The sequence below is a fragment of the Anomaloglossus baeobatrachus genome, chromosome 10 (genome assembly GCF_048569485.1).
Source record: "Anomaloglossus baeobatrachus isolate aAnoBae1 chromosome 10, aAnoBae1.hap1, whole genome shotgun sequence".
NCBI classification, from domain to species: Eukaryota; Metazoa; Chordata; class Amphibia; order Anura; family Aromobatidae; genus Anomaloglossus; species Anomaloglossus baeobatrachus.
Genome location: NC_134362.1, coordinates 189,599,689 through 189,611,925, shown reverse-complemented (window position 1 = coordinate 189,611,925; position 12,237 = coordinate 189,599,689). Strand labels below are relative to the sequence as shown.

Genomic DNA, 12,237 nt, shown 5'->3' with positions numbered 1-12,237 from the left:
TCATGCTTTGGGGCTGTGTGGCCAATGCCGGCACCGGGAATCTTGTTAAAGTTGAGGATCGCATGGATTCAACTCAGTATCAGCAGATTGTTGACAATAATGTGAAGAATCAGTGACGAAGTTGAAGTTACGCAGGGGATGGATATTTCAGCAAAACAATGATCCAAAACACCGCTTCAAATCTACTCAGGCATTCATGCAGAGGAACAATTACAATGTTCTGGAATGGCCATCCCAGTCCCCAGACCTGAATATCATTGAACATCTGTGGGATAATTTGAAGCGGCTGTCCATGCTCGGCGACCATCAAACTTAACTGAACTGGAATTGTTTTGTAAACAGGAATGGTCAAATATACCTTCATCCAGGATCCAGGAACTCATTAAAAGCTACAGGAAGCGACTAGAGGCTGTGATTTTTGCAAAAGGAGGATTTACAAAATATTAATGTCACTTTTATGTTGAGGTGCCCATACTTTTGCACCTGTCAAATTTTGTTTAAATGCAGATTGCACATTTTCTGTTAGTACAATAAACCTCATTTCAATCCAGAAATATTACTGAGTCCATCAGTTATTAGATATATGACACTGAAATAGCAAAAACCCAAATTGTTATAAAGAAAAAAGGTTAACATTAATAGGGGTGCCCAAACTTTTTCATATGACTGTACATGAGTGTTGTTTGAACCCATCGATATTGGCGAGTGCGGCCATTAATCCAATGTGTATGGGGGACTTAAAAGGAATCTGTCACCAGGTTTTTGCTTCTTCATCTGAGACCAGCATGATGTAGAGACACAGACCTTGATTCCAATTATGTGTCACTTACTGGGCTGTTTGCTGTCAGTTTGATAAAATCAATGTTTTCTCTGCTGCGGATCTAGCAGTTATACAGAGCTGATGAATATGCTGGACTACCTAGAAGCACGCCAAGTAGTCCTGTAATGATAATCCACTGCTGATTAAACAATGATTTTATCAAACCTACACTAAGCAGCCCAGTAAGTGACACATCGCTGGAATCGGGATCTCTGCCCCTACGTTATGCTGTTCTCAGATTAGGTGACAAAACCCTGGTGACAGATTCCCTTTAAGGAGTGTGTACACATAACATAAGTTAAGGCGGATTGCACCTGAAATTCAACTGAAAAGCGTATTAAAAAGGCTAAAAAAAATTAACATATGTACTACAATGTCAAAACGATATGCTGTTCTTTTGTTTGGTCTTTTTGCGCTTCTTTAAACCACTTCAGGCTTCAAGACTAGCTAAAACAAGTAACCTGAGGCGGCTCTCTGTTTTATATGTACAGTAAAAAAAAAAACGCCGCCTACAAAAATGACCAAAAAAACACCAAAGCTTCAAGAAAACAGGACGTTAGTTTACTCTGGTTCTTCAATCTGAATTATAAAAACTGAATATAAAGTGAACTTGGTAAATATTCTACACCAAAGCTATCTATGGCTCAGCTGACATGATGTACCGTAATTAAAACTGAAATTATAAGCCTGCGAAGGCAGGGTCCTCTATACCTGTCTGGCAATCTTTTTACTTAAAAAATATTATATGTATGATATGTACAGCACCCTGGAATTAAGGGTGTTTTAAAAAAGAAGTAATAATAATAATATGATATTAGTAGTAGTAGTAGTATTTAACAATATAATTATTCTATAATTATATTATTATTTATTAAGCATTATTATTATTATTATTATTATTATTAGTGATTCACATCACTACCCCCCTGAGGAAGTCTAATGCAAGACGAAACGTGCGTCAGGCTGAAGGCTGACGAGTTCCACGGACCCTCTTTCTAGGTATTCTATATCCCTCTTTATTGCTTTATCCTTCCAGTCTCCGCTGCAGTATTTCTACTTGAGCACTATTGCACCTTATTATTATAAAGTCATCTGCTATTGGAAATGTAATATTGGAAATGCACTGCATCTAATTTTTTTTCTGGTATTTTGTTCATTTATTTTTATATTGTCATCTGATGGATATTTAATTATAGCTTTTTGGTGGTCCCCCTGGTATTTATTCCCCTACATTATATTATCATTATTATTATTTTACATTATTATAAATACATTTTATTTTCTTTTAAAAATTATGTAAGATTATTTTTATTCTTAGGATTTTTTTTACTTAGTTCATAAAGGATTAAAATTAAATATTTACTAAGTAAAACAATCTTAAAACAATAATAATATTAAATGATAAAAAATAATAAAAATACATATGTTTATATTTTATATATATATATATATATATATATATATATATACATATATATAATTTGCTTGTTATATATTTATTTTTAAATTAGACTGCACAAATTAGGATCCCTATCTCTTCTTCCACCCGCAAATTATATTATTAGCATTATTATTATTTTAGATTATTATAAATATTTTCTATTAGCTTTTAAAACTGATCTAAGATGATTCTTATCCTTAGGATTTTTTTTGTTTACTTAGTTCGAAAAGGATTAAAATGAAATATTAACTAAGTAAAAAGTGTTAAAATATTAAATGATAAAAAGTAATAAAAATACATATGGTTTTTTATATAATATATATATATATAAAATATTATTTTTTTTCCTTCTTTATTTATTTTTTTAAATTAGACTGCACTGCACAGATTAGGATTCCTATCTCTTCTTCCACCCGTAAATTATATTATTAGCATTATTATTACTATTTTAGATTATTATAAATATTTTATATTAGCTTTTAAAACTGATCTAAGATGATTTTTATTCTTAGGATTTTTTTTTTTTACTTAGTTTGAAAAGGATTAAAATGAAATATTAACTAACAACTAACATTTTAACAATTTTTAAATAATAATATTAAATGATAAAAAGTAATAAAAATACATATGTGTTTGTGTTTATATATTTTTTTTTTTATTATTATTAGACTGCACAAATTAGCATCCCTATCTCTTCTTCCACCCGCAGCCCACCAATCCTCCAATTCTGGATAAATTTTCATAATGCTCAATCTGACCGATTTAAAATGGTGGTATATGAAGGGGTAAGTAATAATGAAAGTCATTATGATTATAAAGGTAGGAGGAAAAAAAAGAAAGACGAAGATAGGGAAAAGGCAGACAGAATGTCAAAGCCCAAGTCTGGCATTTGCTTATTTAAATTCAATCATGCGGCCCCAGCCGAGCTGAGGAATAGATGGCCGGCTTTATGAATTTCTGATCAGACGACTGATAGGTTATAAGAAGGGACGTAATCCCATTGAGCAAGTCTATTTCTCCAAGCAAGGGCAAGTGATAGCTGCCCTCCCCATGCAGCGCTTTGCTTGCCCTTTCTTTAATTCATTCCCCTTCTTTATAAAAGGGGCACAAAAATCAGAATACGCATTTCAGCCATGATAAATGCACAATAATAATTCTGCCTCCGAGATGTGACTGTGCCTATAAAAGCAGATATTGCTCTCTCAGACCACATATTTCTCCTTTTTAGACCTAATTGCATTTTCATTCCCTTGCTCCTTTACAACAATCATAAAAAAAATTGAGAAATGAAAGCTCAGACGTTGCCTACCCTTTTTTTTCACCTTTTTTGTTATAATTTATCATATAACATTAGTTGTTTTCGGACTGTATAATAAAGCCGTGTTTCTTGACGGCGAGCTGAAACGGGAAAGTGATATGTTGCTCCTCAGCAATCAATCCATAGCAATTATTGGGCAGCAAAACCAGCACTCAAGCCATATAACTATAATATTAGTTGTAATACGAGGCTCTCATAACATGGACCCCATTTAATGTAGTGTACCATTATTCAACCCAAACCGTTTTCTAGAGCCATCATATAGAATTCTCTGGCTTTAATGACCTCTAGTGTCTTGTAAGGCACTGTTCACACACCCAATTGTCATCCCTTTAAAAAAAATTTAAAAAAATCCGGATCTATTCTAAAAAGACAAATAAACAATGCACATTATGATTTCCGTTTTGCAGTCATTTTTGTTCCATTTGTAATGGATCCATTTTTACAATATGTCTCTTTAAACACCTCCATTGTTTCAGTGCTTGAAAAATTGACCCAGCTTAGTTGGATTGCAGAGGAACCGAAGATACATTAGGACCCTTTTTGTCCCTATTCAAATTAATGGACCCCGTACTGGATCATTTTAATTCTTTTTTTTTTTTTTGTCTTCCCGAAAATAATCTCAAAAAATGGAAATACCATATTTTTCATTTTATAAGACGCACCCAAAATTTAGAGGAAAAAAAGGTAAAAAAAAAATGGGGTCCGTCTTCTAATCCGGTGGTGTCTTACCGGGAGGAGTGGTAGTGGTGGTGGAGCGGGGGGTTACAGAAGGCAAGAGCGGTTGTGGAGCTGGGCGATGCTGCGGCGGGTGTCCCAGATGCTCAACGGCGCTTTGAGGCAGAGAAAACATCCAGGAATATAGCTTACCGGTGGGTAAGAAGGGTGGAGAATTGTGACAGGAGGCAAGAGTGATGCTGCAGGTGCTGCAGGCTGTATGCTGCGGGCTGTGCGCTGCTCTGTGCTGCGGGCTGTACACTGCTCTGTGCTGCGGGCTGTGCACTGCTCTGTGCTGCGGGCTGTGCGCTGCTCTGTGCTGCGAGCTGTGCGCTGCTCTGTGCTGCGAGCTGTGCGCTGCTCTGTGCTGCGGGCTGTGCACTGCTCTGTGCTGCGGGCTGTGCGCCACTCTGTGCTGCGGGATCTGCACTGCTCTGTGCTGTGGGCTGTGCGTTGCTCTGTGCTGTGGGCTGTGCATTGCTCTGTGCTGTGGGCTGTGCGCTGCTCTGTGCTGCGGGCTGTGCGCTGCTCTGTGATACGGGCTGTGCGCTGCTCTGTGCTGCGGGCTGTGCGCTGCTCTGTGATGCGGGCTGTGCGCTGCTCTGTGCTGTGGGCTCTGCACTGCTCTGTGCTGCGGGTTGTGTGCTGCTCTGTGATGCGGGCTGTGCGCTGCTCTGTGCTGCGGGCTGTGCGCTGCTCTGGGCTGCTGGCTGTGTGCTGCGGGCTGTGCGCTGCTCTGGGCTGCTGGCTGTGTGCTGCTCTGTGATGCGGGCTGTGCGCTGTGGACAGTGAGACAGGGGACATCCTGAAGATGTCGACAAAGCGGGTTAAAAAAACGGCGCCATGGACTTCACGAAAATGGATGTGGAGGCGGTGCATGTGAAGATAGACATCTCAATCTGCGCCTGCGCCAAAGCCATTTGCCGGGACTTCCATGGTGCCCGCCTCCACAGCTATTTGCCGGGGAATCCATGGCGCCCGCCTTGTGCCACCGTGACACCTAAGCTATGCGCCAAAGCAATGACAGCATTGTTCCACTAGCGCCGTCACGGCAAGAAGTTGGCGACAGCGGCGGCACCAGACTCAAGGGACTCCATTCCACTGCTGCAGCGCTCCCCAGTAGGCTAGATTCGCTTTATAAGACGCCCCCCTATTTTCCCCACAATTTTGGGGGGGAAAAGTGTGTCATATAAAGCGAAAAATACAGTAATACAGCCTTGTACAAAATATATCATCTTCTCATACTTCCCCACAGATATCTCACATCCTCTCTTCTATGAGACTGTATCAGACTATTATGCTCTTATCTTTCTTGCAGACACAAAAAAACCTTTTCTGGTTAAGAAAAGCCATTTTCAAATATCCTTTTTGGAAATTCTAATGAGTTAATAGAGGCAGGTCATCTTCTCAAAAGCCTCATCTATTACGCAAAGCAGAGAGTAGCTACAAAAAGCGTCACTCTTTACGGAGGATCGAGAACATCAGCGCATTACATGAAGTGTCCATAGGGACTGTGAAATACTTTGCTTTTTCTGTAGTGGCGCTTCAAGGAAACTGAACATTTTCTACAAGGTTCCTTTTTTGGTTTCAGATGGTCACCGGGAGCCCCAGAAGTGCGACATCATGCTTACTTTTGTGGACTCCTTTGACAAAAAAAACAGGATTTGACTTAAATAATCAACTCCTTAAAAAAGTGATAGTTGTCTGCCCACTGAAGGCCCTGCCGTCATCACCCACACTGATCACAAGAACAAGGGTCCCTTTCCTGGTGGTCAAGCATGTCAGCTGCTGCTTCAATGAAACGGGGGACACAGAACACCTGGTCTATCATTAATGATTAATAAAACTTTGGCTACTTACAATTGGAAGAGCTTACTGAATATGGATTAATAAATGAGCTTTTGTCACTATGATCGGGGAGAGCAGGGTGGAGAGACTCCTAGACTGGCCCTCACACTGAAGGGGGCTTTACATGCAACGACATCGCTAACGAGATGTCGTTGGGGGTCACGGAATTCGTGACGCACATCCGGTCTCGTTAGCGACGTCGTTGCGTGTGAAACGTACAAACGACCGCTAACGATCAAAAATACTCACCTAATCGTTGATCGTTGACACGTCGTTCTAATCCCAATTATCATTGCTGTTACAGGACACAGGTTGTTCGTTGTTCCGGAGGCAACACACATCGCGATGTGTGACACCCCAGGAACGAGGAACAACACCTTACCTGCATCCTCTGGCAACGAGGTTGGTGTCACTTTTTTTCGGCTGCTCTCCGCCCCTCCGCTTCTATTGGACGGCTGCCGTGTGATGCCACACAAACCACCCCCTTAGAAAGGAGGCGGTTCGCCGGCCACAGCGGCGTCGCTAGGCAGGTAAGTACGTGTGACAGGTCCTAGCGATGTTGTGCGCCACGGGCAGCGATTTGCCCGTGACGCACAACCGACGGGGGTGGGTGCTTTCACCATCAACCTCACTAGCGATATCGCTGCTTGTAAAGCAGCCTTAAGGGACCCTAGCTATACCTTCCTGGCCCTGCTCCTGACCAGACCTGATCTTATTCCCCATCCCCCAACCCCTGGGTAGAGCTGCAGCAGGACTGAAAAAGCTAACAGAAATAGACTAATAGGGGAAACTAAAACATTATATTTTGGCGCACACACAGATATAAGACAATAAGAGCTTATGAGGAAAATAAGAGCAGGGAGGAAGCAACAAGACAAAGGGAAAACTCAGCAACTCCAAGAATCACACAATATAATCACAGCAGGACTGGGACATCACGCACACAGGCCAACACAGCAATAAATTATAGTCACCGTGGGAAAACAGGTTCCACCATCTTAAAAAGTTGGGGAGTAAATAGGTTTCCAACAACATGTGATCCAGAGGTAACCAGCAGGCTAGGAGAGGTTAAGTTTTGCTAATCTGATCATTAATGAGCACACAGCTGGTCGACGCCCGAACCTGCCTGTGTTAGGGCACAAACACATCAGCGGTATTCTGCTGCACTGCCGGATCCGGCATAAGGTCAGTACAGTACAATACAGTTCACAGACAGTGCGGCAAGCCCCGGTCACATGCTGTCACATGCGCCGGTCACATGACCGCATGTGCCCGTGTGACGCCCTGGGCAAGCCAGGGGTCACAGGTCATCACACCACCACACCCTACACCCCAGTTAGGAACACCAAAGCTAACCTAAAATCCTTGTTGCCTTCCTCCAGGGGCTGATGTCCACACAGGGGCTGGGCCAGGCGGTTGGCTCCGCCCACCGAGGAGTTCACAGCCCTGGAGGCGGGAAGAACCAGGCAGATAGAGTTTGGAGTTTGAGCAGATCAGTTTAGGAGGAGAAAGTGAAAGGAAATTAAGTGAAGTGGTAAAGGAGGAAAGTAAGAGTAGTGACAGTTTGTAAAGCCTGAAGTTGGTCCGGGTGTGTGTGCCCCGGACAGTGACAGCAAGGTCAGCAGACGGCGGTGATAGTCTGCAGGGGGACTGCTCGGAGGTTGCTGGAAGGACCGCGGACGGGTGGTGACCCGGCGGTCTGGAGCAGTATACAAAGAACAGTCAGCACCAGGGCAGGGGCCTTTCGGATCCCGGCAAGGCTAGGAGTCGCCGTGAATTTGCCAAATCCGTCAGTGAAGGGGACGACTGTCTCCCAACAACCAAGTCCCGATTGAAGGCAACAGTCCAACCGTTACAGAGAGACACCGCCACCGCCAGGGCACCAGTTTCTCAGGGCCAGCGCCTGCGGGCAAAGTAGGGCTCCTCCGGCCCATATCCAAGCCGGGGAGCGGGTTACCGGTGGGAACCCATCGCAACCATCATCATCTTAGGTGCAGGAAAAGGGACCATCACCGTCAACTACTGGGGAAAAGCAAGTGCAGCCGTCCGTGGGAACCGTCTTTCCAGCCGTGTGTTTTACCGAGAACTGTGTCATCGTCTCAGGCTGAGTGAGTACCACAGTGCCGCAAGGCACAGAGCTGCCCCCGCGTCCCTGCATCCCACCAAGCCCTGCATCACCCACCTCATCACCGGGCCCCGGGACAACCAACCCCCCTACCCACGGAGGGGAGGACTAACTAACATCCAGCTGCCCCGTACCATCACTCCCGGGATCCCCATACAGAGCAGCGGTGGTGTCTACAAATCACCACAACCGTGGGTGGCGTCACGGACAATAAACTATCCCAAATCCCAATCCCTTTTCACTCACGGGCGAGGAGCGCCGCTAGAGTCCCCGGGATCCGGCCCATCGCTCGAGCCACCGAGCAGCAGCAGGCCGCAGCAGCCGCGGCAGCCGGACCCGAGCAGTGGGAGAGCGCGGCGTCCCCTCCTCCGCCCGCGACAACTTGGCGTCACGAACAGGATCTTACCGCTCTGCCGTTGGGTAGAGGTGCGCCTTGTTACCGCCGGAGGTGTCCGGCCAGAAAATTTCAGAAGCCGCCATCTTTGGCACGAAAAGTTCCCACTCGAGCGTCTTCTCGAGTAGTGGAGGCACGAAGGCCAAGACCCCGCCCCGATAGAGGAGGGGCCGGAAAGAGGCTAAGGGGGACGAAATGGCGACTGGTCGCATGTAGCCGCGGCTATACAGATAAGGACGCTGGGACCCCACGATCCGCCGACCCCTGAAAAGAATGTCCGCTCCCCCTAGCTATGCGGAGGCTACCGAACCGGTGCCCGGTACAGTGGCATGGCTGAGGGCCTGGACGGCAGGGATCTGCCGACACTACCGGAACCAGATCTGCCGGCTGATGGAACAGTGGACCGCGGAGGTGGAGGATGCAGCTGCAGTTGCACGAGTGTATGGAATGGAGGCCATGATGGAGGAGCTGGTGAGTGACCCACGCCCCTATGTCCCCGAGGGACCGGCCGCTGCGGCTGAGGGACCCGGTCTACCCCTGGCCCCCATGCCACCTCTGTCCTCCTTGCCCGTGCACCGCGCTGCGCCTGGCCCGTCGGGCGTACACCATTTCGTGACAGTGGCCAAGAGAGCGACAAGCCTGGAAGCTGCGGCAGCTGGCGGAAACCCGCCTGGCGCAGAGACGGACGATAGTGATTCCGGGCCTGACACCGAGCCCGTTTCGGAGGAAGATGAAGGAGTCGTCGCTCTGCAGGGCACGGAGGCCACTTACATCCCCCGGAGTGGGAACAACGGGTATCAGGCGGCCCTTCCTCGCCGCGCTTGCTATGCGCTGGAGGGGCTGGTGCCCGTGTTCTTCCACCCAGAGCCGGGTGAGGAGGACGAAAGTGCACAGTAAGGGCAGCGGAGTACCGTTGCACAGTCCCCGTTGGGACCACCTGTGTGTTTAAAAGTTGAAAAGTTTTTGAAAATTGATGAAAGTGATGATTACCGTGAAAGTCACCTGATTGTCCTACCGTGATTAAGAGAACCGGCCGTTGCCGGCACCGTTGTCCACGTGGGGACCGTTTGAAAAGTTGCATAGGGAACTCTCTATGAACAGGCCCGAGAACTTGCAGGGCAACCACAAACGTTAGTGGTATGTAAATAAAAAAAAATCGTTTTGTTGCCGCTACCGTTACCGCCTCCGGAGAGGCAGGTTGGAGGGAGGGCCCGCAGTGGAGCCGGCTGGGGCCCAGCCACCACAGGAACCGGTGGATACCCTCTGGAGGGGAAGGACAGATCCCGCTCGGGTAACTTGTGCTGGACTGGGGTCAAGGGGTGCTGCCTGGGCTTTAGGGGCAGCATCAGGGCCAGGTTACTTGGGTGGGAGAGAGCGGAGCCGCAACCGTTAAAATGTTTGTTACCGTAACGTTTAAGAACAGAACCTCCCGATGTGGGATGATGCTATAAGATGTAAATATGTTTACCGTTTTACCTTTTTATACATTTTCAGAAAATAAAACCGGTGTTGGACGGGCAGCCCGAGGACGGTCTGCATTTTGCTAAGGGGGAATGTGACGCCCTGGGCAAGCCAGGGGTCACAGGTCATCACACCACCACACCCTACACCCCAGTTAGGAACACCAAAGCTAACCTAAAATCCTTGTTGCCTTCCTCCAGGGGCTGATGTCCACACAGGGGCTGGGCCAGGCGGTTGGCTCCGCCCACCGAGAAGTTCACAGCCCTGGAGGCGGGAAAACCAGGCAGATAGAGTTTGGAGTTTGAGCAGATCAGTTTAGGAGGAGAAAGTGAAAGAAAATGAAGTGAAGTGGTAAAGGAGGAAAGTAAGAGTAGTGACAGTTTGTAAAGCCTGAAGTTGGTCCGGGTGTGTGTGCCCCGGACAGTGACAGCAAGGTCAGCAGACGGCGGTGATAGTCTGCAGGGGGACTGCTCGGAGGTTGCTGGAAGGACCGCGGACGGGTGGTGACCCGGCGGTCTGGAGCAGTATACAAAGAACAGTCAGCACCAGGGCAGGGGCCTTTCGGATCCCGGCAAGGCTAGGAGTCGCCGTGAATTTGCCAAATCCGTCAGTGAAGGGGACGACTGTCTCCCAACAACCAAGTCCCGATTGAAGGCAACAGTCCAACCGTTACAGAGAGACACCGCCACCGCCAAGGCACCAATTTCTCAGGGCCAGCACCTGCGGGCAAAGTAGGGCTCCTCCGGCCCATATCCAAGCCGGGGAGCGGGTTACCGGTGGGAACCCATCGCAACCATCATCATCTTAGGTGCAGGAAAAGGGACCGTCACCGTCAACTACTGGGGAAAAGCAAGTGCAGCCGTCCGTGGGAACCGTCTTTCCAGCCGTGTGTTTTACCGAGAACTGTGTCATCGTCTCAGGCTGAGAGAGTACCATGGTGCCGCAAGGCACAGAGCTGCCCCCGCGTCCCTGCATCCCACCAAGCCCTGCATCACCCACCTCATCACCGGGCCCCAGGACAACCAACCCCCCTACCCACGGAGGGGAGGACTAACATCCAGCTGCCCCGTACCATCACTCCCGGGATCCCCATACAGAGCAGCGGTGGTGTCTACAAATCACCACAACCGTGGGTGGCGTCACGGACAATAAACTATCCCAAATCCCAATCCCTTTTCACTCACGGGCGAGGAGCGCCGCTAGAGTCCCCGGGATCCGGCCCATCGCTCAAGCCACCGAGCAGCAGCAGGCCGCAGAAGCCGCGGCAGCCGGACCCGAGCAGTGGGAGAGCGCGGCGTCCCCTCCTCCGCCCGCGACACCCGGAGCTTGCCAGTGAACTTTATTGCACTGTATTGTCTTTGTGCCGGATCTGCGAGTGCGGCAGGAAAACGCTGATGTGAAACCAGCTTAAGGCTGGACTCACACGAATGTATGAAAAAACGGTCCCATTCTCGTTTGCGAGAGTAGGACTATTTTTTTCTCACTCGTCATCCGTGTGCTCTCAGTGTGCAATTCGTTTTTTACCCTCAGCAGCTGTTACTCATTTACATTCATGTACAGGAGCATTTACAGTGTTCTGTGCTACATGATAGGATTGTATTTAGAAAAACGGATGTCACTCGGAAGGTCCGTGTGCCATCCGTGTGACATCCGTTTTTTCCTCGCACCCATTGACTTTTATAGGCGGGTCTCAGACGTATTCTGGATCAAATCGCAGTATGCTGCCGCTTTTCTCGCATCCAGATTCTGGTACATTGCCACCTTTCCACATTTAACTTCTAATTTAAAGAGGTTGTCCATTACTTTAACATTGATGTCCTATCCTTAAGATAGGTCATGTCTAATCGGCCGGGGTCTGACACCCCGCACTCGCGCCGATCAACTGCGGTGGCAGCAGGCAGCCGCAAATGCTCAATTCCAGAGATATCCCATCAACTGATAGGAGCCGCGGCTGGGTACTTCGCATCCGCCTTCCACTCAAATCAATAGGTGGATGTGCAGTACCTGGCTGCAACTACTATCAGAAGACGGGGCAGTTCCGAAACTGAGCATATCCGGCTACCTGCTGCAGCCGCCAGTACAGACAGCAGTTGATCGGCGGGGATGCAGAGTG

General features: G+C 47.6%; 1 long non-coding RNA gene across 1 annotated transcript in view; it reads left to right on the top strand.

Moving 5' to 3' along the window:
• LOC142255439 (uncharacterized) overlaps positions 1–12,237 on the top strand; it is an 89,952-nt gene that overhangs the window by 32,966 nt on the left and 44,749 nt on the right. Inside the window, exons 2-3 of the long non-coding RNA XR_012727421.1 lie at positions 1,727–1,819; positions 2,971–3,046. This is a non-coding gene — a long non-coding RNA (uncharacterized LOC142255439). The remainder of the gene's footprint in view (positions 1–1,726; positions 1,820–2,970; positions 3,047–12,237) is intronic.